The sequence below is a fragment of the Schistocerca americana genome, chromosome X (genome assembly GCF_021461395.2).
Source record: "Schistocerca americana isolate TAMUIC-IGC-003095 chromosome X, iqSchAmer2.1, whole genome shotgun sequence".
NCBI lineage: Eukaryota > Metazoa > Arthropoda > Insecta > Orthoptera > Acrididae > Schistocerca > Schistocerca americana.
The window spans coordinates 11,809,441-11,836,472 of record NC_060130.1 but is presented as its reverse complement, the minus strand read 5'-3'; positions in this window follow the sequence as shown (position 1 = coordinate 11,836,472).

The window sequence follows — 27,032 nt, the reverse complement described above, 5'->3', positions numbered from 1 at the left end:
CAGTAAACCTGAAGAGAAGCATCGGAATCTATAACTAGTGTAACAGGAATGGTTCAAGTCATAGACACTAAGAAGAATCAATTTTCTTGTACTTATGTAGGCATTGTACCTTATGTATTTAATTCCGATGATATATCTGTGTTTCATCAACAATCAGATGGTCAGAGGGATACAGTAAACCTGAAGTGAAGCATCGGAATCTATAACTAGTGTCACATGAATGGTTCAAACATAGACAGTAAGAAGCGTCAGTTTTCTTGTACTTAAGTAGGCACTGTGCCCTTTGTATTTAATTCCGATGCAATATCTGTGTTTCATCTTCAATAAGAAGCTCAGAGAGATACAGTAAACCTGAAGTGAAGCATCGGAATCTATGACTAGTGTCACAGGAAAGGTTCAAAACGTAGACAATAAGATGAGTCAGTTTTCTTGTACTTAAGTTCGCGTTGTAACTTTTGGATTTAATTCCCATGCAATTTCTGTGTTTCATCGTCAATACGAAGGTCATAGTGATACAGTAAACCTGAAGTGAAGCATCGGAATCTATAACTAGTGTCACAGGAATGGTTCAAAACATAGACAATATGATGAGTCAGTTTTCTTGTACTTAAGTCGGCATTGTGCCTTTTGTATTTATCTCCGATGCAATATCTGTGTTTCATCGTCAATAAGAAGGTCAGAGGGATACAGTAAACCTGAAGTGAAGCATCGGACTCTATAACTAGTGTCACTGGGATGGTTCAAAACATAGACAGTAAGAGGAGTCAGTTTTCATGTACTTAAGTCGGCATTGTGCCTTTTGTATTAAATCCGATGCAATTTCTGTGTTTCATTGTCAATAAGAAAGTCAGAGGGATACAGTAAACCTGAAGTGAAGCTTCGGAAGCTATGCCTAGTGTCACATGAATGGTTCAAAACGCAGACAGTAAGAAGAGTCTGTTTTCTTGTACTTATGTAGGCATTGTGTCTTTTGTATTTAATTCCGATGCTATATCTGTCTTTCATCAACAATAAGATTGTCAGAGGGATACAGTAAACCTGAAGTGAAGCATCGGAATCTATAACTAGTGTCACAGGAATGGTTCAAATCATAGACAGTAAGAAGAGTCAGTTTTCTTGTACTTATGTAGGCATTGTGTCTTTTGTATTTAATTCCGATGCTATATCTGTGTTTCATCAACATTAAGATGGTCAGAGGGATACAGTAAACCTGAAGTGAAGCATCGGAATCTATAACTAGTGTCACAGGAATGGTTCAAAACATAGACAGTAGGAAGAGTCAGTTTTCTTGTACTTAAGTAGGCATTGTGCCTTTTGTATTTAACTCCGATGCAATGTCTGTGTTTCATCGTCAATAAGAAGGTCAGAGGGATACAGTAAACCTGAAGTGAAGCATCGGAATCTATAACTAGTGTCACAGGAATGGTTCCAAACATAGACAGTAAGAAGAGTCAGTTTTCTTGTACTTAAGTCTGCATTGTGCCATTTGTATTTAATTCCGATGCAATTTCTGAGTTTCATCGTCAATAAGAAGGTCAGAGGGATACAGTAAACCTCAAGTGAAGCATCGGAATCTATAACTAGTGTCACAGGAATGTTTCAATCATAGACAGTAAGAGGAGTCAGTTTTCTTGTACTTAAGTCGGCATTGTGCTTTTGTATTTAATTCCGATGCAATTTCTGTGTTTCATCGTCGATAAGAAGGTCAGAGGGATACAGTAAACCTGAAGTGAAGCATCGGAAACTATAACTAGTGTCACAGGAATGGTTCCAAACATAGACAGTAAGAAGAGTCAGTTTTCTTGTACTTAAGTCTGCATTGTGCCATTTGTATTTAATTCCGATGCAATTTCTGTGTTTCATCGTCGATAAGAAGGTAAGAGGGATACAGTAAACCTGAAGTGAAGCATCGGAATCTACAACTAGTGTCACAGGAATGGTTCAAAACATAGACAGTAAGAGGAGTCAGTTTTCTTGTACTTAAGTCGGTATTGTGCCTTTTGTATTAAATCCGATGCAATTTCTGTGTTTCATTGTCAATAAGAAAGTCAGAGGGATACAGTAAACCTGAAGTGATGCTTCGGAAGCTATGCCTAGTGTCACATGAATTGTTCAAAACACAGACAGTAAGAAGAGTCTGTTTTCTTGTACTTATGTAGGCATTGTGTCTTTTGTATTTAATTCCGATTCTATATCTGTGTTTCATCAACAATAAGATGGTCAGAGGGATACAGTAAACCTGAAGTGAAGCATCGGAATCTATAACTAGTGTCACAGGAATGGTTCAAAACATAGACAGTAGGAACACTCAGTTTTCTTGTACTTAAGTAGGCATTGTGCCTTTTGTATTTAACTCTGATGCAATGTCTGTGTTTCATCGTCAATAAGAAGGTCAGAGGGATACAGTAAACCTGAAGTGAAGCATCGGAATCTATAACTAGTGTCACAGGAATGGTTCCAAACATAGACAGTAAGAAGAGTCAGTTTTCTTGTACTTAAGTCTGCATTGTGCCATTTGTATTTAATTCCGATGCAATTTCTGTGTTTCATCGTCAATAAGAAGGTCAGAGGGATACAGTAAACCTCAAGTGAAGCATCGGAATCTATAACTAGTGTCACAGGAATGTTACAATCATAGACAGTAAGAGGAGTCAGTTTTCTTGTACTTAAGTCGGCATTGTGTCTTTTGTATTTAATTCCGATGCAATTTCTGTGTTTCATCGTCGATAAGAAGGTCAGAGGGATACAGTAATTCTGAAGTGAAGCATCGGAATCTATAACTAGTGTCACATGAATGGTTCAAACATAGACAGTAAGAAGAGTCAGTTTTCTTGTACATAAGTCGGCATTGTGCCTTTTGTATTTAATTCCGATGCAAATTCTGTGTTTCATCGATAATAAGAAGGTCAGATGGATACAGTAAACCTGAAGTGAAGCATCGGAAGCTATGCCTAGTGTCACATGAATGGTTCAAAACACAGACAGTAAGAAGAGTCTGTTTTCTTGTACTTAAGTCGGCATTGTGCCTTTTGTATTTAATTCCGATGCAATTTCTGTGTTTCATCGTCAATAAGAAGGTCAGAGGGATACATTAAACCTGAAGTGAGGCATCGGAATCTATAACTAGTATCACAGGAATGGTTCAAACATAAACAGTAAGAAGAATCAGTTTTCTTGTACATCAGTCGGCATGGTGCCTTTTGTATTTAATTCCGATGCAATTTCTGTGTTTCACCGTCAATAAGAAGGTCAGAGGGATACAGTAAACCTGAAGTGAAGCATCGGACTCTATAATTAGTGTCACATGAATGTTTCAAAGCATAGACAGTAAGAAGAGTCAGTTTTCTTGTACTGAAGACGGCATTGTGTCTTTTGTATTTAATTACGATGCAATACCTGTGTTTCATCGTCAATAAGAAGGTCAGAGGGATACAGTAAACCTGAAGTGAAGCATCGGAATCTATAACTAATGTCACAGGAATGGTTCAAAACCTAGGCAGTAAGAAGAGTCAGTTTTCTTGTACTTAAGTCGGCATTGTGCCTTTTGTATTTAATTCCGATGCAATTTCTGTGTTTCATCGTCAATAAGAAGGTCAGAGGGATACAGTAAAGCTGAAGTGAAGCATCGGAATCTACAACTAGTGTCACAGGAATGGTTCAAAACATAGACAGTAAGAGGAGTCAGTTTTCTTGTACTTAAGTCGGCATTGTGCCTTTTGTATTAAATCCGATGCAATTTCTGTGTTTCATTGTCAATAAGAAAGTCAGAGGGATACAGTAAACCTGAAGTGAAGCTTCGGAAGCTATGCCTAGTGTCACATGAATGGTTCAAAACACAGACAGTAAGAAGAGTGTGTTTTTTGTACTTATGTAGGCATTGTGTCTTTTGTATTTAATTCCGATGCTATATCTGTGTTTCATCAACAATAAGATGGTCAGAGGGATACAGTAAACCTGAAGTGAAGCATCGGAATCTATAACTAGTGTCACAGGAATGGTTCAAATCATAGACAGTAAGAAGAGTCAGTTTTCTTGTACTTATGTAGGCATTGTGTCTTTTGTATTTAATTCCGATGCTATATCTGTGTTTCATCAACATTAAGATGGTCAGAGGGATACAGTAAACCTGAAGTGAAGCATCGGAATCTATAACTAGTGTCACAGGAATGGTTCAAAACATAGACAGTAGGAAGAGTCAGTTTTCTTGTACTTAAGTAGGCATTGTGCCTTTTGTATTTAACTCCGATGCAATGTCTGTGTTTCATCGTCAATAAGAAGGTCAGAGGGATACAGTAAACCTGAAGTGAAGCATCGGAATCTATAACTAGTGTCACAGGAATGGTTCCAAACATAGACAGTAAGAAGAGTCAGTTTTCTTGTACTTAAGTCTGCATTGTGCCATTTGTATTTAATTCCGATGCAATTTCTGAGTTTCATCGTCAATAAGAAGGTCAGAGGGATACAGTAAACCTCAAGTGAAGCATCGGAATCTATAACTAGTGTCACAGGAATGTTTCAATCATAGACAGTAAGAGGAGTCAGTTTTCTTGTACTTAAGTCGGCATTGTGCTTTTGTATTTAATTCCGATGCAATTTCTGTGTTTCATCGTCGATAAGAAGGTCAGAGGGATACAGTAAACCTGAAGTGAAGCATCGGAAACTATAACTAGTGTCACAGGAATGGTTCCAAACATAGACAGTAAGAAGAGTCAGTTTTCTTGTACTTAAGTCTGCATTGTGCCATTTGTATTTAATTCCGATGCAATTTCTGTGTTTCATCGTCGATAAGAAGGTAAGAGGGATACAGTAAACCTGAAGTGAAGCATCGGAATCTACAACTAGTGTCACAGGAATGGTTCAAAACATAGACAGTAAGAGGAGTCAGTTTTCTTGTACTTAAGTCGGTATTGTGCCTTTTGTATTAAATCCGATGCAATTTCTGTGTTTCATTGTCAATAAGAAAGTCAGAGGGATACAGTAAACCTGAAGTGATGCTTCGGAAGCTATGCCTAGTGTCACATGAATGGTTCAAAACACAGACAGTAAGAAGAGTCTGTTTTCTTGTACTTATGTAGGCATTGTGTCTTTTGTATTTAATTCCGATTCTATATCTGTGTTTCATCAACAATAAGATGGTCAGAGGGATACAGTAAACCTGAAGTGAAGCATCGGAATCTATAACTAGTGTCACAGGAATGGTTCAAAACATAGACAGTAGGAACACTCAGTTTTCTTGTACTTAAGTAGGCATTGTGCCTTTTGTATTTAACTCTGATGCAATGTCTGTGTTTCATCGTCAATAAGAAGGTCAGAGGGATACAGTAAACCTGAAGTGAAGCATCGGAATCTATAACTAGTGTCACAGGAATGGTTCCAAACATAGACAGTAAGAAGAGTCAGTTTTCTTGTACTTAAGTCTGCATTGTGCCATTTGTATTTAATTCCGATGCAATTTCTGTGTTTCATCGTCAATAAGAAGGTCAGAGGGATACAGTAAACCTCAAGTGAAGCATCGGAATCTATAACTAGTGTCACAGGAATGTTACAATCATAGACAGTAAGAGGAGTCAGTTTTCTTGTACTTAAGTCGGCATTGTGTCTTTTGTATTTAATTCCGATGCAATTTCTGTGTTTCATCGTCGATAAGAAGGTCAGAGGGATACAGTAATTCTGAAGTGAAGCATCGGAATCTATAACTAGTGTCACATGAATGGTTCAAACATAGACAGTAAGAAGAGTCAGTTTTCTTGTACATAAGTCGGCATTGTGCCTTTTGTATTTAATTCCGATGCAAATTCTGTGTTTCATCGATAATAAGAAGGTCAGATGGATACAGTAAACCTGAAGTGAAGCATCGGAAGCTATGCCTAGTGTCACATGAATGGTTCAAAACACAGACAGTAAGAAGAGTCTGTTTTCTTGTACTTAAGTCGGCATTGTGCCTTTTGTATTTAATTCCGATGCAATTTCTGTGTTTCATCGTCAATAAGAAGGTCAGAGGGATACATTAAACCTGAAGTGAGGCATCGGAATCTATAACTAGTGTCACAGGAATGGTTCAAACATAAACAGTAAGAAGAATCAGTTTTCTTGTACATCAGTCGGCATGGTGCCTTTTGTATTTAATTCCGATGCAATTTCTGTGTTTCATCGTCAATAAGAAGGTCAGAGGGATACAGTAAACCTGAAGTGAAGCATCGGACTCTACAATTAGTGTCACATGAATGTTTCAAAACATAGACAGTAAGAAGAGTCAGTTTTCTTGTACTGAAGTCGGCATTGTGCCTTTTGTATTTAATTACGATCCAATACCTGTGTTTCATCGTCAATAAGAAGGTCAGAGGGATACAGTAAACCTGAAGTGAAGCATCGGAATCTATAACTAATGTCACAGGAATGGTTCAAAACCTAGGCAGTAAGAAGAGTCAGTTTTCTTGTACTTAAGTCGGCATTGTGCCTTTTGTATGTAATTCCGATGCAATTTCTGTGTTTCATCGTCAATAAGAAGGTCAGAGGGATACAGTAAAGCTGAAGTGAAGCATCGGAATCTATAACTAGTGTCACAGGAATGGTTCAAAACATAGACAGTAAGTGGAGTCAGTTTTCTTGCAATTAAGTCGGCATTGTGCCTTTTGTATTAAATCCGATGCAATTTCTGTGTTTCATTGTCAATAAGAAAGTCAGAGGGATACAGTAAAAATGAAGTGAAGCATCAGAAGCTAGGCCTACTGTCACATGAATGGTTCAAAACACAGACAGTAAGAAGAGTCAGTTTTTTTGTACTTAAGTCGGCATTGTGCATTTTGTATTTGATTCCGATGCAAAGTCTGTGTTCCATCGATAATAGGAAGGTCTAATGGATACAGTAAACCTGAAGTGAAGCATCGGATGCTATGCCTAGTGTCACATGAATGGTTCAAAACACAGACAGTAAGAAGAGTCTGTTTTCTTGTACTTAAGTCGGCATTGTGCCTTTTGTATTTAATTCCGATGCAATTTCTGTGTTTCATCGTCAATAAGAAGGTCAGAGGGATACAGTAAACCTGAAGAGAAGCATCGGAATCTATAACTAGTGTAACAGGAATGGTTCAAGTCATAGACACTAAGAAGAATCAATTTTCTTGTACTTATGTAGGCATTGTGCCTTTTGTATTTAATTCCGATGCTATATCTGTGTTTCATCAACAATAAGATGGTCAGAGGGATACAGTAAACCTGAAGTGAAGCATCGGAATCTATAACTAGTGTCACATGAATGGTTCAAACATAGACAGTAAGAAGAGTCAGTTTTCTTGTACTTAAGTAGGCATTGTGCCCTTTGTATTTAATTCCGATGCAATATCTGTGTTTCATCATCAATAAGAAGGTCAGAGAGATACAGTAAACCTGAAGTGAAGCATCGGAATCTATAACTAGTGTCACAGGAAAGGTTCAAAACATAGACAATAAGATGAGTCAGTTTTCTTGTACTTAAGTTCGCGTTGTAACTTTTGGATTTAATTCCCATGCAATTTCTGTGTTTCATCGTCAATACGAAGGTCATAGGGATACAGTAAACCTGAAGTGAAGCATCGGAATCTATAACTAGTGTCACAGGAATGGTTCAAAACACAGACAATATGATGAGTCAGTTTTCTTGTACTTAAGTCGGCATTGTGCCTTTTGTATTTATCTTCGATGCAATATCTGTGTTTCATCGTCAATAAGAAGGTCAGAGGGATACAGTAAACCTGAAGTAAAGCATCGGAATCTATAACTAGTGTCACAGGAATGGTTCAAAACATAGACAGTAAGAAAAGTCAGTTTTCTTGTACTTAAGTCGGCATTGTGCCTTTTGTATTTAATTCCGATGCAATTTCTGTGTTTCATCGTCAATAAGAAGGTCAGAGGGATACAGTAAACCTGAAGTGAAGCATCCGAATCTATAACCAATGTCACAGGAATGGTTCAAACATAGACAATAAGAAGAGTCAGTTTTCTTGTACTTAAGTCGGCATTGTGCCTTTTGTATTTAATTCCGATGCAATTTCTGTGTTTCATCGTCAATAAGAAGGTCAGAGGGATACAGTAAACCTGAAGTGAGGCATCGGAATCTATAACTAGTGACACAGGAATGGTTCAAACATAAACAGTAAGAAGAATCAGTTTTCTTGTACATCAGTCGGCATTGTGCCTTTTGTATTTAATTCCGATGCAATTTCTGTGTTTCATCGTCAATAAGAAGGTCAGAGGGATACAGTGAACCTGAAGTGAAGCATCGGACTCTATAACTAATGTCACATGAATGGTTCAAAACATAGACAGTTAGAAGAGTCAGTTCTCTTGTACTGAAGTCGGCATTGTGCCTTTTGTATATAATTACGATGCAATACCTGTGTTTCATCCTCAATAAGAAGGTCAGAGGGATACAGTAAACCTGAAGTGAAGCATTGGAATCTATAACTAGTGTCACAGGAATGGTTCAAAACCTAGGCAGTAAGAAGAGTCAGTTTTCTTGTACTTAAGTCGGCATTGTGCCTTTTGTATTTAATTCCGATGCAATTTCTGTGTTTCATCGTCAATAAGAAGGTCAGAGGGATACAGTAAAGCTGAAGTGAAGCATCGGAATCTATAACTAGTGTCACAGGAATGGTTCAAAACATAGACAGTAAGAGGAGACAGTTTTCTTGTACTTAAGTCGGCATTGTGCCTTTTGTATTAAATCCGATGCAATTTCTGTGTTTCATTGTCAATAAGAAAGTCAGAGGTATACAGTAAACCTGAAGTGAAGCATCGGAAGCTATGCCTAGTGTCACATGAATGGTTCAAAACACAGACAGTAAGAAGAGTCTGTTTTCTTGTACTTAAGTCGGCATTGTGCCTTTTGTATTTAATACCGATGCAATTTCTGTGTTTTATCGTCAATAAGAACGTCAGAGGGATACAGTAAACCTGAAGAGAAGCATCGGAATCTATAACTAGTGTCACAGGAATGGTTCAAATCATAGACAGTAAGAAGAGTCAGTTTTCTTGTACTTATGTAGGCATTGTGTGTTTTGTATTTAATTCCGATGCTATATCTGTGTGTCATCAACAATAAGATGGTCAGAGGGATACAGTAAACCTGAAGTGAAGCAACGGAATCTATAACTAGTGTCACAGGAATGGTTCAAAACATAGACAGTAAGAAGAGTCAGTTTTCTTGTACTTAAGTAGGCATTGTGCCTTTTGTATTTAACTCCGATGCAATGTCTGTGTTTCATCGTCAATAAGAAGGTCAGAGGGATACAGTAAACCTGAAGTGAAGCATCGGAATCTATAACTAGTGTCACAGGAATGGTTCCAAACATAGACGGTAAGAAGTGTCAGTTTTCTTGTACTTAAGTCTGCATTGTGCCATTTGTATTTAATTCCGATGCAATTTCTGTGTTTCATCGTCAATAAGAAGGTCAGAGGGATACAGTAAACCTCAAGTGAAGCATCGGAATCTATAACTAGTGTCACAGGAATGTTTCAATCATAGACAGTAAGAGGAGTCAGTTTTCTTGTACTTAAGTCGGCATTGTGCCTTTTGTATTTAATTCCGATGCAATTTCTGTGTTTCATCGTCGATAAGAAGGTCAGAGGGATACAGTAAACCTGAAGTGAAGCATCGGAATCTATAACTAGTGTCACATGAATGGTTCAAACATAGACAGTAAGAAGAGTCAGTTTATTTGTACATAAGTCGGCATTGTGCCTTTTGTATTTAATTCCGATGCAAATTCTGTGTTTCATCGATAATAAGAAGGTCAGATGGATACAGTAAACCTGAAGAGAAGCATCGGAATCTATAACTAGTGTAACAGGAATGGTTCAAAACATAGACAGTAAGAAGAGTCAGTTTTATTGTACTGATGTAGGCATTGTGCCTTTTGTATTTAATTCCGATGCTATATCTGTGTTTCATCAACAATAAGATGGTCAGAGGTATACAGTAAACCTGAAGTGAAGCATCGGAAGCTATGCCTTGTGTCACATGAATGGTTCAAAACACAGACAGTAAGAAGGATCTGTTTTCTTGTACTTAAGTCGGCATTGTGCTTTTTGTATTTAATTCCGATGCAATTTCTGTGTTTTATCGTCAATAAGAAGGTCAGAGGGATACAGTAAACCTGAAGAGAAGCATCGGAATCCATCACTAGTGTCACTGGAATGGTTCATATCATAGACAGTAAGAAGAGTCAGTTTTCCTGTACTTAAGTAGGCATTGTGCCCTTTGTATTTAATTCCGATGCAATATCTGTGTTTCATCTTCAATAAGAAGGTCAGAGAGATACAGTAAACCTGAAGTGAAGCATCGGAATCTATAACTAGTGTCACAGGAAAGGTTCAAAACATAGACAATAAGATGAGTCAGTTTTCTTGTACTTAAGTTCGCGTTGTAACTTTTGGATTTAATTCCCATGCAATTTCTGTGTTTCATCGTCAATACGAAGGTCATAGGGATACAGTAAACCTGAAGTGAAGCATCGGAATCTATAACTAGTGTCACAGGAATGGTTCAAAACATAGACAATATGATGAGTCAGTTTTCTTGTACTTATGTCGGCATTGTGCCTTTTGTATTTATCTCCGATGCAATATCTGTGTTTCATCGTCAATAAGAAGGTCAGAGGGATACAGTAAACCTGAAGTAAAGCATCGGAATCTATAACTAGTGTCACAGGAATGGTTCAAAACATAGACAGTAAGAAAAGTCAGTTTTCTTGTACTTAAGTCGGCATTGTGCCTTTTGTATTTAATTCCGATGCAATTTCTGTGTTTCATCGTCAATAAGAAGGTCAGAGGGATACAGTAAACCTGAAGTTAAGCATCCGAATCTATAACCAATGTCACAGGAATGGTTCAAACATAGACAGTAAGAAGAGTCAGTTTTCTTGTACTTAAGTCGGCGTTGTGCCTTTTGTATTTAATTCCGATGCAATTTCTGTGTTTCATCGTCAATAAGATGGTCAGAGGGATACAGTAAACCTGAAGTGAGGCATCGGAATCTATAACTAGTGTCACAGGAATGGTTCAAACATAAACAGTAAGAAGAATCAGTTTTCTTGTACATCAGTCGGCATTGTGCCTTTTGTAGTTAATTCCGATGCAATTTCTGTGTTTCATCGTCAATAAGAAGGTCAGAGGGATACAGTAAACCTGAAGTGAAGCATCGGACTCTATAACTAGTGTCACATGAATGGTTCAAAACATAGACAGTAAGAAGAGTCAGTTTTCTTGTACTGAAGTCGGCATTGTGCCTTTTGTATTTAATTACGATGCAATACCTGTGTTTCATCCTCAATAAGAAGGTCAGAGGGATACAGTAAACCTGAAGTGAAGCATTGGAATCTATAACTAGTGTCACAGGAATGGTTCAAAACCTAGGCAGTAAGAAGAGTCTGTTTTCTTGTACTTAAGTCGGCATTGTGCCTTTTGTATTTAATTCCGATGCAATTTCTGTGTTTCATCGTCAATAAGAAGGTTAGAGGGATACAGTAAAGCTGAAGTGAAGCATCAGAATCTACAACTAGTGTCACAGGAATGGCTCAAAACATAGACAGTAAGAGGAGTCAGTTTTCTTGTACTTAAGTCGGCATTGTGTCTTTTGTATTAAATCCGATGCAATTTCTGTGTTTCATTGTCAGTAAGAAAGTCAGAGGGATACAGTAAACCTGAAGTGAAGCATCGGAAGCTATGCCTAGTGTCACATGAATGGTTCAAAACAAAGACAGTAAGAAGAGTCTGTTTTCTTGTACATAAGTCGGCATTGTGCCTTTTGTATTTAATACCGATGCAATTTCTGTGTTTTATCGCCAATAAGAAGGTCAGAGGGATACAGTAAACCTGAAGAGAAGCATCGGAATCTATAACTAGTGTCACAGGAATGGTTCAAAACATAGACAGTAAGAAGAGTCAGTTTTCTTGTACTTAAGTAGGCATTGTGCCTTTTGTATTTAACTCCGATGCAATTTCTGAGTTTCATCGCCAATAAGAAGGTCTGAGGGATACAGTAAACCTGAAGTGAAGCGTCGGAATCTATAACTAGTGTCACAGGAATGGTTCCAAACATAGACAGTAAGAAGAGTCAGTTTTCTTGTACTTAAGTCTGCATTGTGCCATTTGTATTTAATTCCGATGCAATTTCTGTGTTTCATCGTCAATAAGAAGGTCAGAGGGATACAGTAAACCTCAAGTGAAGCATCGGAATCTATAACTAGTGTCACAGGAATGTTTCAATCATAGACAGTGAGAGGAGTCAGTTTTCTTGTACTTAAGTCGGCATTGTGCCTTTTGTATTTAATTCCGATGCAATTTCTGTGCTTCATCGTCAATAAGAAGGTCAGAGGGATACAGTAAACCAGAAGAGAAGCATCGGAATCTATAACTAGTGTCACAGGAATGGTTCAAATCATAGACAGTAAGAAGAGTCTGTTTTCTTGTACTTAAGTCGGCATTGTGCCTTTTGTATTTAATTCTGATGCAATTTCTGTGTTTCATCGTCGATAAGAAGGTCAGAGGGATACAGTAAACCTGAAGTGAAGCATCGGATTCCATAACTAGTGTCACATGAATGGTTCAAAACACAGACAGTAAGAAGAGTCTGTTTTCTTGTACTTAAGTCGGCATTGTGCCTTTTGTATTTAATTCCGATACAATTTCTGTGTTTTATCGTCAATAAGAAGGTCAGAGGGAAACAGTAAACATGAAGAGAAGCATCGGAATCTATAACTAGTGTCACAGGAATGGTTCAAATCATAGACAGTAAGAAGAGTCAGTTTTCTTGTACTTATGTAGGCATTGTGCCTTTGGTATTTAAATCCGATGCTATATCTGTGTTTCATCAACAATAAGATGGTCAGAGGGATACAGTAAACCTGAAGTGAAGCATCGGAATCTATAACTGGTGTCACATGAATGGTTCAAACATAGACAGTAAGAAGAGTCAGTTTTCTTGTACTTAAGTCGGCATTGTGCCCTTTGCATTTAATTCCGATGCAATATCTGTGTTTCATCTTCAATAAGAAGGCCAGAGGGATACAGTAAACCTGAAGTGAAGCATCGGAATCTATAACTAGTGTCACAGGAAAGGTTCAAATCATAGACAGTAAGAAGAGTCTGTTTTCTTGTACTTAAGTCGGCATTGTGCCTTTTGTATTTAATTCCGATGCAATTTATGTGTTTCATCGTCGATAAGAAGGTCAGAGGGATACAGTAAACCTGAAGTGAAGCATCGGATTCCATAACTAGTGTCACATGAATGGTTCAAAACACAGACAGTAAGAAGAGTCTGTTTTCTTGTACTTAAGTCGGCATTGTGCCTTCTGTATTTAATTCCGATGCAATTTCTGTGTTTTATCGTCAATAAGAAGGTCAGAGGGAAACAGTAAACCTGAAGAGAAGCATCGGAATCTATAACTAGTGTCACAGGAATGGTTCAAATCATAGACAGTAAGAAGAGTCAGTTTTCTTGTACTTATGTAGGCATTGTGCCTTTTGTATTTAAATCCGATGCTATATCTGTGTTTCATCAACAATAAGATGGTCAGAGGGATACAGTAAACCTGAAGTGAAGCATCGGAATCTATAACTGGTGTCACATGAATGGTTCAAACATAGGCAGTAAGAAGAGTCAGTTTTCTTGTACTTAAGTCGGCATTGTGCCCTTTGCATTTAATTCCGATGCAATATCTGTGTTTCATCTTCAATAAGAAGGCCTGAGGGATACAGTAAACCTGAAGTGAAGCATCGGAATCTATAACTAGTGTCACAGGAAAGGTTCAAAACATAGACAGTAAGATGAGTAAGTTTTCTTGTACTTAAGTCGGCGTTGTGCCTTTTGTATTTAATTCCGATGCAATTTCTGTGTTTCATCATCAATAAGAAGGTCAGAGGGAGACAGTAAACCTGAAGAGAAGCATCGGAATCTATAACTAGTGTCACAGGAATGGTTCAAATCATAGACAGTTAGAAGAGTCAGTCTTCTTGTACATATGTAGGCATTGTGTCTTTTGTATTTAATTCCGATGCTATATCTGTGTTTCATCAACAATAAGATGGTCAGAGATATACAGTAAACCTGAAGTGAAGCATCGGAATCTACAACTAGTGTCACAGGAATGGTTCAAAACATAGACAGTAAGAAAAGTCAGTTTTCTTGTACTTAAGTCGGCATTGTGCCTTTTGTATTTAATTCCGATGCAATTTCTGTGTTTCATCGTCGATAAGAAGGTCAGAGGGATACAGTAAACCTGAAGTGAGGCATCGGAATCTATAACTAGTGTCACAGGAATGGTTCAAACATAAACAGTAAGAAGAATCAGTTTTCTTGTACATCAGTCGGCACTGTGCCTTTTGTATTTAATTCGGATGCAATTTCTGTGTTTCATCGTCAATAAGAAGGTAAGAGGGATACAGTAAACCTGAAGTGAAGCATCGGACTCTATAATTAGTGTCACATGAATGGTTCAAAGCATAGACAGTAAGAAGAGTCAGTTTTCTTGTACTGAAGTCGGCATTGTGCCTTTTGTATTTAATTACGATGCAATACCTGTGTTTCATCGTGAATAAGAAGGTCAGAGGGATACAGTAAACCTGAAGTGAAGCATTGGAATCTATAACTAGTGTCACAGGAATGGTTCAAAACCTAGGCAGTAAGAAGAGTCAGTTTTCTTGTACTTAAGTCAGCATTGTGCCTTTTGTATTTAATTCCGATGCAATTTCTGTGTTTCATCGTCAATAAGAAGGTCAGAGGGATACAGTAAAGCTGAAGTGAAGCATCGGAATCTATAACTAGTGTCACAGCAATGGTTCAAAACATAGACAGTAAGAGGAGTCAGTTTTCTTGTACTTAAGTCGGCATTGTGCCTTTTGTATTAAATCCGATGCAATTTCTGTGTTTCATTGTCAATGAGAAAGTCAGAGGGATACAGTAAACCTGAAGTGAAGCATCGGAAGCTATGCCTAGTGTCACATGAATGGTTCAAAACACAGACAGTAAGAAGAGTCTGTTTTCTTGTACTTAAGTCGGCATTGTGCATTTTTTATTTAATTCCGATGCAATTTCTGTGTTTATCGTCAATAAGAAGGTCAGAGGGATACAGTAAACCTGAAGAGAAGCATCGGAATCTATAACTAGTGTCACAGGAATGGTTCAAATCATAGACAGTAAGAAGAGTCAGTTTTCGTGTACTTATGTAGGCATTGTGTCTTTTGTATTTAATTCCGATGCTATATCTGTGTTTCATCAACAATAAGATGGTCAGAGGGATACAGTAAACCTGAAGTGAAGCATCGGAATCTATAACTAGTGTCACAGGAATGGTTCAAAACATAGACAGTAAGAAGAGTCTGTTTTCTAGTACTTAAGTAGGCATTGTGCCTTTTGTATTTAACTCCGATGCAATGTCTGTGTTTCATCGTCAATAACAAGGTCAGAGGGATACAGTAAACCTGAAGTGAAGCATCGGAATCTATAACTAGTGTCACAGGAATGGTTCCAAACATAGACAGTAAGAAGAGTCAGTTTTCTTGTACTTAAGTCTGCATTGTGCCATTTGTATTTAATTCCGATGCAATTTCTGTGTTTCATCGTCAATAAGAGAGTCAGAGGGATACAGTAAACCTCAAGTGAAGCATCGGAATCTATAACTAGTGTCACAGGAATGTTTCAATCATAGACAGTAAGAGGAGTCAGTTTTCTTGTACTTAAGTCGGCATTGTGCCTTTTGTATTTAATTCCGATGCAATTTCTGTGTTTCATCGTCGATAAGAAGGTCAGAGGGATACAGTAAACCTGAAGTGAAGCATCGGAATCTATAACTAGTGTCACATGAATGGTTCAAACATAGACAGTAAGAAGAGTCAGTTTTCTTGTACATAAGTCGGCATTGTGCCTTTTGTATTTAATTCCGATGCAAATTCTGTGTTTCATCGATAATAAGAAGGTCAGATGGATACAGTAAACCTGAAGTGAAGCATCGGAAGCTATGCCTAGTGTCACATGAATGGTTCAAATCACAGACAGTAAGAAGAGTCTGTTTTCTTGTACTTAAGTCGGCATTGTGCCTTTTGTATTTAATTCCGATGCAATTTCTGTGTTTCATCGTCAATAAGAAGGTCAGTGGGATACAGTAAACCTGAAGTGAGGCATCGGAATCTATAACTAGTGTCACAGGAATGGTTCAAACATAAACAGTAAGAAGAATCAGTTTTCATGTACATCAGTCGGCATTGTGCCTTTTGTATTTCATTCCGATGCAATTTCTGTGTTTCATCGTCAATAAGAAGGTCAGAGGGATACAGTAAACCTGAAGTGAAGCATCGGACTCTATAATTAGTGTCACATGAATGGTTCAAAACATAGACAGTAAGAAGAGTCAGTTTTCTTGTACTGAAGTCGGCATTGTGCCTTTTGTATTTAATTACGATGCAATACCTGTGTTTCATCGTCAATAAGTAGGTCAGAGGGATACAGTAAACCTGAAGTGAAGCATTGGAATCTATAACTAGTGTCACAGGAATGGTTCAAAACCTAGGCAGTAAGAAGAGTCAGTTTTCTTGTACTTAAGTCGGCATTGTGCCTTTTGTATTTAATTCCGATGCAATTTCTGTGTTTCATCGTCAAAAAGAAGGTCAGAGGGATACAGTAAACTTGAAGTGAAGCATCGGACTCTATAATTAGTGTCACATGAATGGTTCAAAACATAGACAGTAAGAAGAGTCAGTTTTCTTGTACTGAAGTCGGCATTGTGCCTTTTGTATTTAATTACGATGCAATATCTGTGTTTCATCTTCAATAAGAATGTCAGAGGGATACAGTAAACCTGAAGTGAAGCATCGGAATCTATAACTAGTGTCACAGAAAAAGGTTCAAAACATAGACAATAAGATGAGTCAGTTTTCTTGTACTTAAGTCGGCATTGTGCCTTTTGTATTTAATTCCGATGCAATTTCTGTGTTTCATCGTCAATAAGAAAGGTCAGAGGGATACAGTAAACCTGAAGAGAAGCATCGGAATCTATAACTAGTGTAACAGGAATGGTTCAAAACATAGACAGTAAGAAGAGTCAGTTTTATTGTACTTATGTAGGCATTGTGCCTTTTGTATTTGATTCCGATGCTAAATCTGTGTTTCATCAACAATAAAATGGTCAGAGGGATACTTTAAACCTGAAGTGAAGCATCGGAATCTATAACTAGTGTCACATGAATGGTTCAAACATAGACAGTAAGAAGAGTCAGTTTTCTTGTACTTAAGTCAGCATTGTGCCCTTTGTATTTAATTCCGATGCAATATCTGTGTTTCATCTTCAATAAGAATGTCAGAGGGATACAGTAAACCTGAAGTGAAGCATCGGAATCTATAACTAGTGTCACAGGAAAGGTTCAAAACATAGACAGTAAGATGAGTCAGTTTTCTTGTACTTAAGTCGGCATTGTGCCTTTTGTATTTAATTCCGATGCAATTTCTGTGTTTCATCGTCAATAAGAAGGTCAGAGGGATACAGTAAACCAGAAGAGAAGCATCGGAATCTATAACTAGTGTCACAGGAATGGTTCAAATCATAGACAGTAAGAAGAGTCTGTTTTCTTGTACTTTAGTCGGCATTGTGCCTTTTGTATTTAATTCCGATGCAATTTCTGTGTTTCATCGTCGATAAGAAGGTCAGAGGGATACAGTGAACCTGAAGTGAAGCATCGGAATCTATAACTAGTGACACATGAATGGTTCAAAACACAGACAGTAAGAAGAGTCTGTTTTCTTGTACTTAAGTCGGCATTGTGCCTTTTGTATTTAATTCCGATGCAATTTCTGTGTTTTTTCGTCAATAAGAAGGTCAGAGGGAAACAGTAAACCTGAAGAGAAGCATCGGAATCTATAACTAGTGTCACAGGAATGGTTCAAATCGTAGACAGTAAGAAGAGTCAGTTTTCTTGTACTTATGTAGGCATTGTGCCTTTTGTATTTAAATCCGATGCTATATCTGTGTTTCATCAACAATAAGATGGTCAGAGGTATACAGTAAACCTGAAGTGAAGCATCGGAAGCTATAACTGGTGTCACATGAATGGTTCAAACATAGACAGTAAGAAGAGTCAGTTTTCTTGTACTTAAGTCGGCATTGTGCCCTTTGCATTTAATTCCGATGCAATATCTGTGTTTCATCTTCAATAAGAAGGCCAGAGGGATACAGTAAACCTGAAGTGAAGCATCGGAATCTATAACTAGTGTCACAGGAAAGGTTCAAAACATAGACAGTAAGATGAGTCAGTTTTCTTGTACTTATGTTGGCATTGTGCCTTTTGTACTTAACTCCGATGCAATGTCTGTGTTTCATCTTCAATAATAAGGCCAGAGGGATACAGTAAACCTGAAGTGAAGCATCGGAATGTATAACTAGTGTCACAGGAAAGGTTCAAAACATAGACAGTAAGATGAGTCAGTTTTCTTGTACTTAAGTCGGCGTTGTGCCTTTTGTATTTAATTCCGATGCAATTTCTGTGTTTCATCGTCAATAAGAAGGTCAGAGGGCTACAGTAAACCTCAAGTGAAGCATCGGAATCTATAACTAGTGTCAAAGGAATGTTTCAATCATAGACAGTAAGAGGAGTCAGTTTTCTTGTACTTAAGTCGGCATTGTGCCTTTTGTATTTAATTCCGATGCAATTTCTGTGTTTCATTGTCGATAAGAAGGTCAGAGGGATACAGTAAACCTGAAGTGAAGCATCGGAATCTATAAGTAGTGGTACATGAATGGTTCAAACATGGACAGTAAGAAGTGTCAGTTTTCTTGAACATAAGTCGGCATTGTGGCTTTTGTATTTAATTCCGATGAAAATTCTGTGTTTTATCGGTAATAAGAAGGTCAGATGGATACAGTAAACCTGAAGTGAAGCATCGGAAACTATGCCTAGCGTCACATGAATGGTTCAAAACACAGACAGCAAGAAGAGTCTGTTTTCTTGTACTTAAGTCGGCATTGTGCCTTTTGTATTTAATTCCGATGCAATATCTGTGTTTTATCGTCAATAAGAAGGTCATAGGAATACAGTAAACCTGAAGAGAAGCATCGAAATCTATAACTAGTGTCACAGGAATGGTTCAATCATAGACAGTAAGAGGAGTCAGTTTTCTTGTACTTAAGTCGGCATTGTGCCTTTTGTATTTAATTCCGATGCAATTTCTGTGTTTCATCGTCGATAAGAGGGTCAGAGGGATACAGTAAACCAGAAGTGAAGCATCGGAATCTATAACTAGTGTCACATGAATGGTTCAAACATAGACAGTAAGAAGTATCAGTTTTCCTGTACATATGTCGGCATTGTGCCTTTTGTATTTAATTCCGATGCAAATTCTGTGTTTTATCGATAATAAGAAGGTCAGATGGATACAGTATACATGTAGTGAAGCATCGGAAGCTATGCCTAGTGTCACATGAATGGTTCAAAACACAGACAGTAAGAAGAGTCTGTTTTCTTGAACTTAAGTCGGCATTGTGCCTTTTGTATTTAATTCCTATGCAATTTCTGTGTTTCATCGTCGATATGAAGGTCAGAGGGATAAGGTAAACCTGAAGTGAAGCATCGGAATCTGTAACTAGTGTCACAAAAACGGTTCAATCATAGACAGTAAGAAGAGTCAGTTTTTTTGTACTTAAGTCGGCATTGTGCATTTTGTATTTAATTCCGATGCAAAGTCTGTGTTCCATCGATAATAAGAAGGTCTAATGGATACAGTAAACCTGAAGTGAAGCATCGGATGCTATGCCTAGTGTCACATGATTGGTTCAAAACACTGACAGTAAGAAGAGTCTGTTTTCTTGTACTTAAGTCGGCATTGTGCTCTTTTCATTTAATTCCGATGCAATATCTGTGTTTCATCTTCAATAAGAAGGCCAGAGGGATACAGTAAACCTGAAGTGAAGCATCGGAATCTATAACTAGTGTCACAGGAAAGGTTCAAAACATAGACAGTAAGATGAGTCAGTTTTCTTGTACTTAAGTCGGCGTTGTGCCTTTTGTATTTAATTCCGATGCAATTTCTGTGTTTCATCGTCAATAAGAAGGTCAGAGGGAGACAGTGAACCTGAAGAGAAGCATCGGAATCTATAACTAGTGTCACAGGAATGGCTCAAATCATAGACAGCAAGAAGAGTCAGTTTTCTTGTACTTATGAAGGCATTGTGTCTTTTGTATTTAATTCCGATGCTATATCTGTGTTTCGTCAACAATAAGAGGGTCAGAGAGATACAGTAATCCTGAAGTGAAGCATCGGAATTTATAACTAGTGTCACAGGAATGGTTCAAAACATAGACAGTAAGAAGAGTCAGTTTTCTTGTACTTATGTTGGCATTGTGCCTTTTGTATTTAACTCCGAAGCAATGTCTGTGTTTCATCTTCAATAAGAAGGCCAGAGGGATACAGTAAACCTGAAGTGAAGCATCGGAAACTTTGCCTAGCGTCACATGAATGGTTCAAAACACAGACAGCAAGAAGAGTCTGTTTTCTTGTACTTAAGTCGGCATTGTGCCTTTTGTATTTAATTCCGATGCAATATCTGTGTTTCATCGTCAATAAGAAGGTCAGAGGGATACAGTAAACCTGAAGTGAAGCATCGCAATCTATAACTAGTGGTACATGAATGGTTCAAACATGGACAGTAAGAAGTGTCAGTTTTCTTGTACATAAGTTGGCATTGTGGCTTTTGTATTTAATTCCGATGAAAATTCTGTGTTTTATCGATAATAAGAAGGTCAGATGGATACAGTAAACCTGAAGTGAAGCATCGGAAACTATGCCTAGCGTCACATGAATGGTTCAAAACACAGCCAGCAAGAAGAGTCTGTTTTCTTGTACTTAAGTCGGCATTGTGCCTTTTGTATTTAATTCCGATGCAATATCTGTGTTTCATCGTCAATAAGAAGGTCAGAGGGATACAGTAAACCTGAAGAGAAGCATCGGAATCTATAACTAGTGTCACATGAATGGTTCAAACATAGACAGTAAGAAGTATCAGTTTTCTTGTACATATGTCGGCATTATGCCTTTTGTATTTAATTCCGATGCAAATTCTGTGTTTTATCGATAATAAGAAGGTCAGATGGATACAGTATACATGAAGTGAAGCATCGGAAGCTATGCCTAGTGTCACATGAATGGTTCAAAACACAGACAGTAAGAAGAGTCTGTTTTCTTGTACTTAAGTCGGCATTGTGCCTCTTGTATTTAATTCCGATGCAATTTCTGTGTTTCCTCGTCGATATGAAGGTCAGAGGGATACAGTAAACCTGAAGTGAAGCATCGGAATCTATAACTAGTGTCACAGGAACGGTTCAAAACATAGACAGTAAGAAGAGTCAGTTTTCGTGTACTTAAGTCGGCATTGTGCCTTTTGTATTTAATTCCGATGCAATTTCTGTTTTTCATCGTCAATAAGAAGGTCAGAGGGATACAGTAAACCTGAAGTGAAGCATCGGAATCTATAACTAGTGCCACATGAATGGTTCAAACATAGACAGTAAGAAGAGTCAGTTTTCTTGTACTTAAGTCAGCATTGTGCCCTTTGTATTTAATTCCGATGCAATATCTGTGTTTCATCTTCAATAAGAAGGTCAGAGGGATACAGTAAACCTGAAGTGAAGCATCGGAATCTATAACTAGTGTCACAGGAAAGGTTCAAAACATAGACAGTAAGATGAGTCAGTTTTCTTGTACTTAAGTCGGCGTTGTGCCTTTTGTATTTAATTCCGATGCAATTTCTGTGTTTCATCGTCAATAAGAAGGTCAGAGGGATACAGTTAACCAGAAGAGAAGCATCGGAATCTATAACTAGTGTCACAGGAATGGTTCAAATCATAGACAGTATGAAGAGTCTGTTTTCTTGTACTTAAGTCGGCATTGTGCCTTTTGTATTTAATTCCGATGCAATTTCTGTGTTTCATCGTCGATAAGAAGGTCAGAGGGATACAGTAAACCTGAAGTGAAGCATCGGAATCTATAACTAGTGTCACATGAATGGTTCAAAACACAGACAGTAAGAAGAGTCTGTTTTCTTGTACTTAAGTCGGCATTGTGCCTTTTGTATTTAATTCCGATGCAATTTCTGTGTTTTATCGTCAATAAGAAGGTCAGAGGGAAACAGTAAACCTGAAGAGAAGCATCGGAATCTATAACTAGTGTCACAGGAATGGTTCAAATCGTAGACAGTAAGAAGAGTCAGTTTTCTTGTACTTATGTAGGCATTGTGCCTTTTGTATTTAAATCCGATGCTATATCTGTGTTTCATCAACAATAAGATGGTCAGAGGGATACAGTAAACCTGAAGTGAAGCATCGGAAGCTATAACTGGTGTCACATGAATGGTTCAAACATAGACAGTAAGAAGAGTCAGTTTTCTTGTACTTAAGTCGGCATTGTGCCCTTTGCATTTAATTCCGATGCAATATCTGTGTTTCATCTTCAATAAGAAGGCCAGAGGGATACAGTAAACCTGAAGTGAAGCATCGGAATCTATAACTAGTGTCACAGGAAAGGTTCAAAACATAGACAGTAAGATGAGTCAGTTTTCTTGTACTTATGTTGGCATTGTGCCTTTTGTACTTAACTCCGATGCAATGTCTGTGTTTCATCTTCAATAAGAAGGCCAGAGGGATACAGTAAACCTGAAGTGAAGCATCGGAATCTATAACTAGTGTCACAGGAAAGGTTCAAAACATAGACAGTAAGATGAGTCAGTTTTCTTGTACTTAAGTCGGCGTTGTGCCTTTTGTATTTAATTCCGATGCAATTTCTGTGTTTCATCGTCAATAAGAAGGTCAGAGGGATACAGTAAACCTCAAGTGAAGCATCGGAATCTATAACTAGTGTCACAGGAATGTTTCAATCATAGACAGTAAGAGGAGTCAGTTTTCTTGTACTTAAGTCGGCATTGTGCCTTTTGTATTTAATTCCGATGCAATTTCTGTGTTTCATCGTCGATAAGAAGGTCAGAGGGATACAGTAAACCTGAAGTGAAGCATCGGAATCTATAACTAGTGGTACATGAATGGTTCAAACATGGACAGTAAGAAGTGTCAGTTTTCTTGTACATAAGTCGGCATTGTGGCTTTTGTATTTAATTCCGATGAAAATTCTGTGTTTTATCGATAATAAGAAGGTCAGATGGATACAGTAAACCTGAAGTGAAGCATCGGAAACTATGCCTAGCGTCACATGAATGGTTCAAAACACAGACAGCAAGAAGAGTCTGTTTTCTTGTACTTAAGTCGGCATTGTGCCTTTTGTATTTAATTCCGATGCAATATCTGTGTTTCATCGTCAATAAGAAGGTCAGAGGGATACAGTAAACCTGAAGAGAAGCATCGGAATCTATAACTAGTGTCACAGGAATGGTTCATTCATAGACAGTAAGAGGAGTCAGTTTTCTTGTACTTAAGTCGGCATTGTGCCTTTTGTATTTAATTCCGATGCAATTTCTGTGTTTCATCGTCGATAAGAAGGTCAGAGGGATACAGTAAACCAGAAGTGAAGCATCGGAATCTATAACTAGTGTCACATGAATGGTTCAAACAAAGACAGTAAGAAGAGTCAGTTTTCTTGTACTTAAGTCAGCATTGTGCCCTTTGTATTTAATTCCGAAGCAATATCTGTGTTTCATCTTCAATAAGAAGGTCAGAGGGATACAGTAAACCTGAAGTGAAGCATCGGAATCTATAACTAGTGTCACAGGAAAGGTTCAAAACATAGACAGTAAGATGAGTCAGTTTTCTTGTACTTAAGTCGGCGTTGTGCCTTTTGTATTTAATTCCGATGCAATTTCTGTGTTTCATCGTCAATAAGAAGGTCAGAGGGATACAGTAAACCAGAAGAGAAGCATCGGAATCTATAACTAGTGTCACAGGAATGGTTCAAATCATAGACAGTAAGAAGAGTCTGTTTTCTTGTACTTAAGTCGGCATTGTGCCTTTTGTATTTAATTCCGATGCAATTTCTGTGTTTCATCGTCGATAAGAAGGTCAGAGGGATACAGTAAACCTGAAGTGAAGCATCGGAATCTATAACTAGTGTCACATGAATGGTTCAAAATACAGACAGTAAGAAGAGTCTGTTTTCTTGTACTTAAGTCGGCATTGTGGCTTTTGTATTTAATTCCGATGAAAATTCTGTGTTTTATCGATAATAAGAAGGTCAGATGGATACAGTAAACCTGAAGTGAAGCATCGGAAACTATGCCTAGCGTCACATGAATGGTTCAAAACACAGACAGCAAGAAGAGTCTGTTTTCTTGTACTGAAGTCGGCATTGTGCCTTTTGTATTTAATTCCGATGCAATATCTGTGTTTAATCGTCAATAAGAAGGTCAGAGGGATACAGTAAACCTGAAGAGAAGCATCGGAATCTATAACTAGTGTCACAGGAATGGTTCAATCATAGACAGTAAGAGGAGTCAGTTTTCTTGTACTTAAGTCGGCATTGTGCCTTTTGTATTTAATTCCAATGCAATTTCTGTGTTTCATCGTCGATAAGAAGGTCAGAGGGATACAGTAAACCTGAAGTGAAGCATCGGAATCTATAACTAGTGGTACATGAATGGTTCAAACATGGACAGTAAGAAGTGTCAGTTTTCTTGTACATAAGTTGGCATTGTGGCTTTTGTATTTAATTCCGATGAAAATTCTGTGTTTTATCGATAATAAGAAGGTCAGATGGATACAGTAAACCTGAAGTGAAGCATCGGAAACTATGCCTAGCGTCACATGAATGGTTCAAAACACAGACAGCAAGAAGAGTCTGTTTTCTTGTACTTAAGTCGGCATTGTGCCTTTTGTATTTAATTCCGATGCAATATCTGTGTTTAATCGTCAATAAGAAGGTCAGAGGGATACAGTAAACCTGAAGAGAAGCATCGGAATCTATAACTAGTGTCACAGGAATGGTTCAATCATAGACAGTAAGAGGAGTCAGTTTTCTTGTACTTAAGTCGGCATTGTGCCTTTTGTATTTAATTCCGATGCAATTTCTGTGTTTCATCGTCGATAAGAAGGTCAGAGGGATACAGTAAACCAGAAGTGAAGCATCGGAATCTATAACTAGTGTCACATGAATGGTTCAAACATAGACAGTAAGAAGTATCAGTTTTCTTGTACATATGTCGGCATTGTGCCTTTTGTATTTAATTCCGATGCAAATTCTGTGTTTTATCGATAATAAGAAGGTCAGATGGATACAGTATACATGAAGTGAAGCATCGAAAGCTATGCCTAGTGTCACATGAATGGTTCAAAACACAGACAGTAAGAAGAGTCTGTTTTCTTGTACTTAAGTCGGCATTGTGCCTTTTGTATTTAATTCCGATGCAATTTCTGTGTTTCATCGTCGATAAGAAGGTCAGAGGGATACAGTAAACCTGAAGTGAAGCATCGGAATCTATAACTAGTGGTACATGAATGGTTCAAACATGGACAGTAAGAAGTGTCAGTTTTCTTGTACATAAGTCGGCATTGTGGCTTTTGTATTTAATTCCGATGAAAATTCTGTGTTTTATCGATAATAAGAAGGTCAGATGGATACAGTTAACCTGAAGTGAAGCATCGGAAACTATGCCTAGCGTCACATGAATGGTTCAAAACACAGACAGCAAGAAGAGTCTGTTTTCTTGTACTTAAGTCGGCATTGTGCCTTTTGTATTTAATTCCGATGCAATATCTGTGTTTCATCGTCAATAGGAAGGTCAGAGGGATACAGTAAACCTGAAGAGAAGCATCGGAATCTATAACTAGTGTCACAGGAATGGTTCATTCATAGACAGTAAGAGGAGTCAGTTTTCTTGTACTTAAGTCAGCATTGTGCCTTTTGTATTTAATTCCGATGCAATTTCTGTGTTTCATCGTCGATAAGAAGGTCAGGGGGATACAGTAAACCAGAAGTGAAGCATCGGAATCTATAACTAGTGTCACAGGAAAGGTTCAAAACATAGACAGTAAGATGAGTCAGTTTTCTTGTACTTAAGTCGGCGTTGTGCCTTTTGTATTTAATTCCGATGCAATTTCTGTGTTTCATCGTCAATAAGAAGGTCAGAGGGATACAGTAAACTAGAAGAGAAGCATCGGAATCTATAACTAGTGTCACAGGAATGGTTCAAATCATAGACAGTAAGAAGAGTCTGTTTTCTTGTACTTAAGTCGGCATTGTGCCTTTTGTATTTAATTCCGATGCAATTTCTGTGTTTCATCGTCGATAAGAAGGTCAGAGGGATACAGTGAACCTGAAGTGACGCATCGGAATCTATAACTTGTGTCACATGAATGGTTCAAAATACAGACAGTAAGAAGAGTCTGTTTTCTTGTACTTAAGTCGGCATTGTGGCTTTTGTATTTAATTCCGATGAAAATTCTGTGTTTTATCAATAATAAGAAGGTCAGATGGATACAGTAAACCTGAAGTGAAGCATCGGAAACTATGCCTAGCGTCACATGAATGGTTCAAAACACAGACAGCAAGAAGAGTCTGTTTTCTTGTACTGAAGTCGGCATTGTGCCTTTTGTATTTAATTCCGATGCAATATCTGTGTTTAATCGTCAATAAGAAGGTCAGAGGGATACAGTAAACCTGAAGAGAAGCATCGGAATCTATAACTAGTGTCACAGGAATGGTTCAATCATAGACAGTAAGAGGAGTCAGTTTTCTTGTACTTAAGTCGGCATTGTGCCTTTTGTATTTAATTCCAATGCAATTTCTGTGTTTCATCGTCGATAAGAAGGTCAGAGGGATACAGTAAACCTGAAGTGAAGCATCGGAATCTATAACTAGTGGTACATGAATGGTTCAAACATGGACAGTAAGAAGTGTCAGTTTTCTTGTACATAAGTTGGCATTGTGGCTTTTGTATTTAATTCCGATGAAAATTCTGTGTTTTATCGATAATAAGAAGGTCAGATGGATACAGTAAACCTGAAGTGAAGCATCGGAAACTATGCCTAGCGTCACATGAATGGTTCAAAACACAGACAGCAAGAAGAGTCTGTTT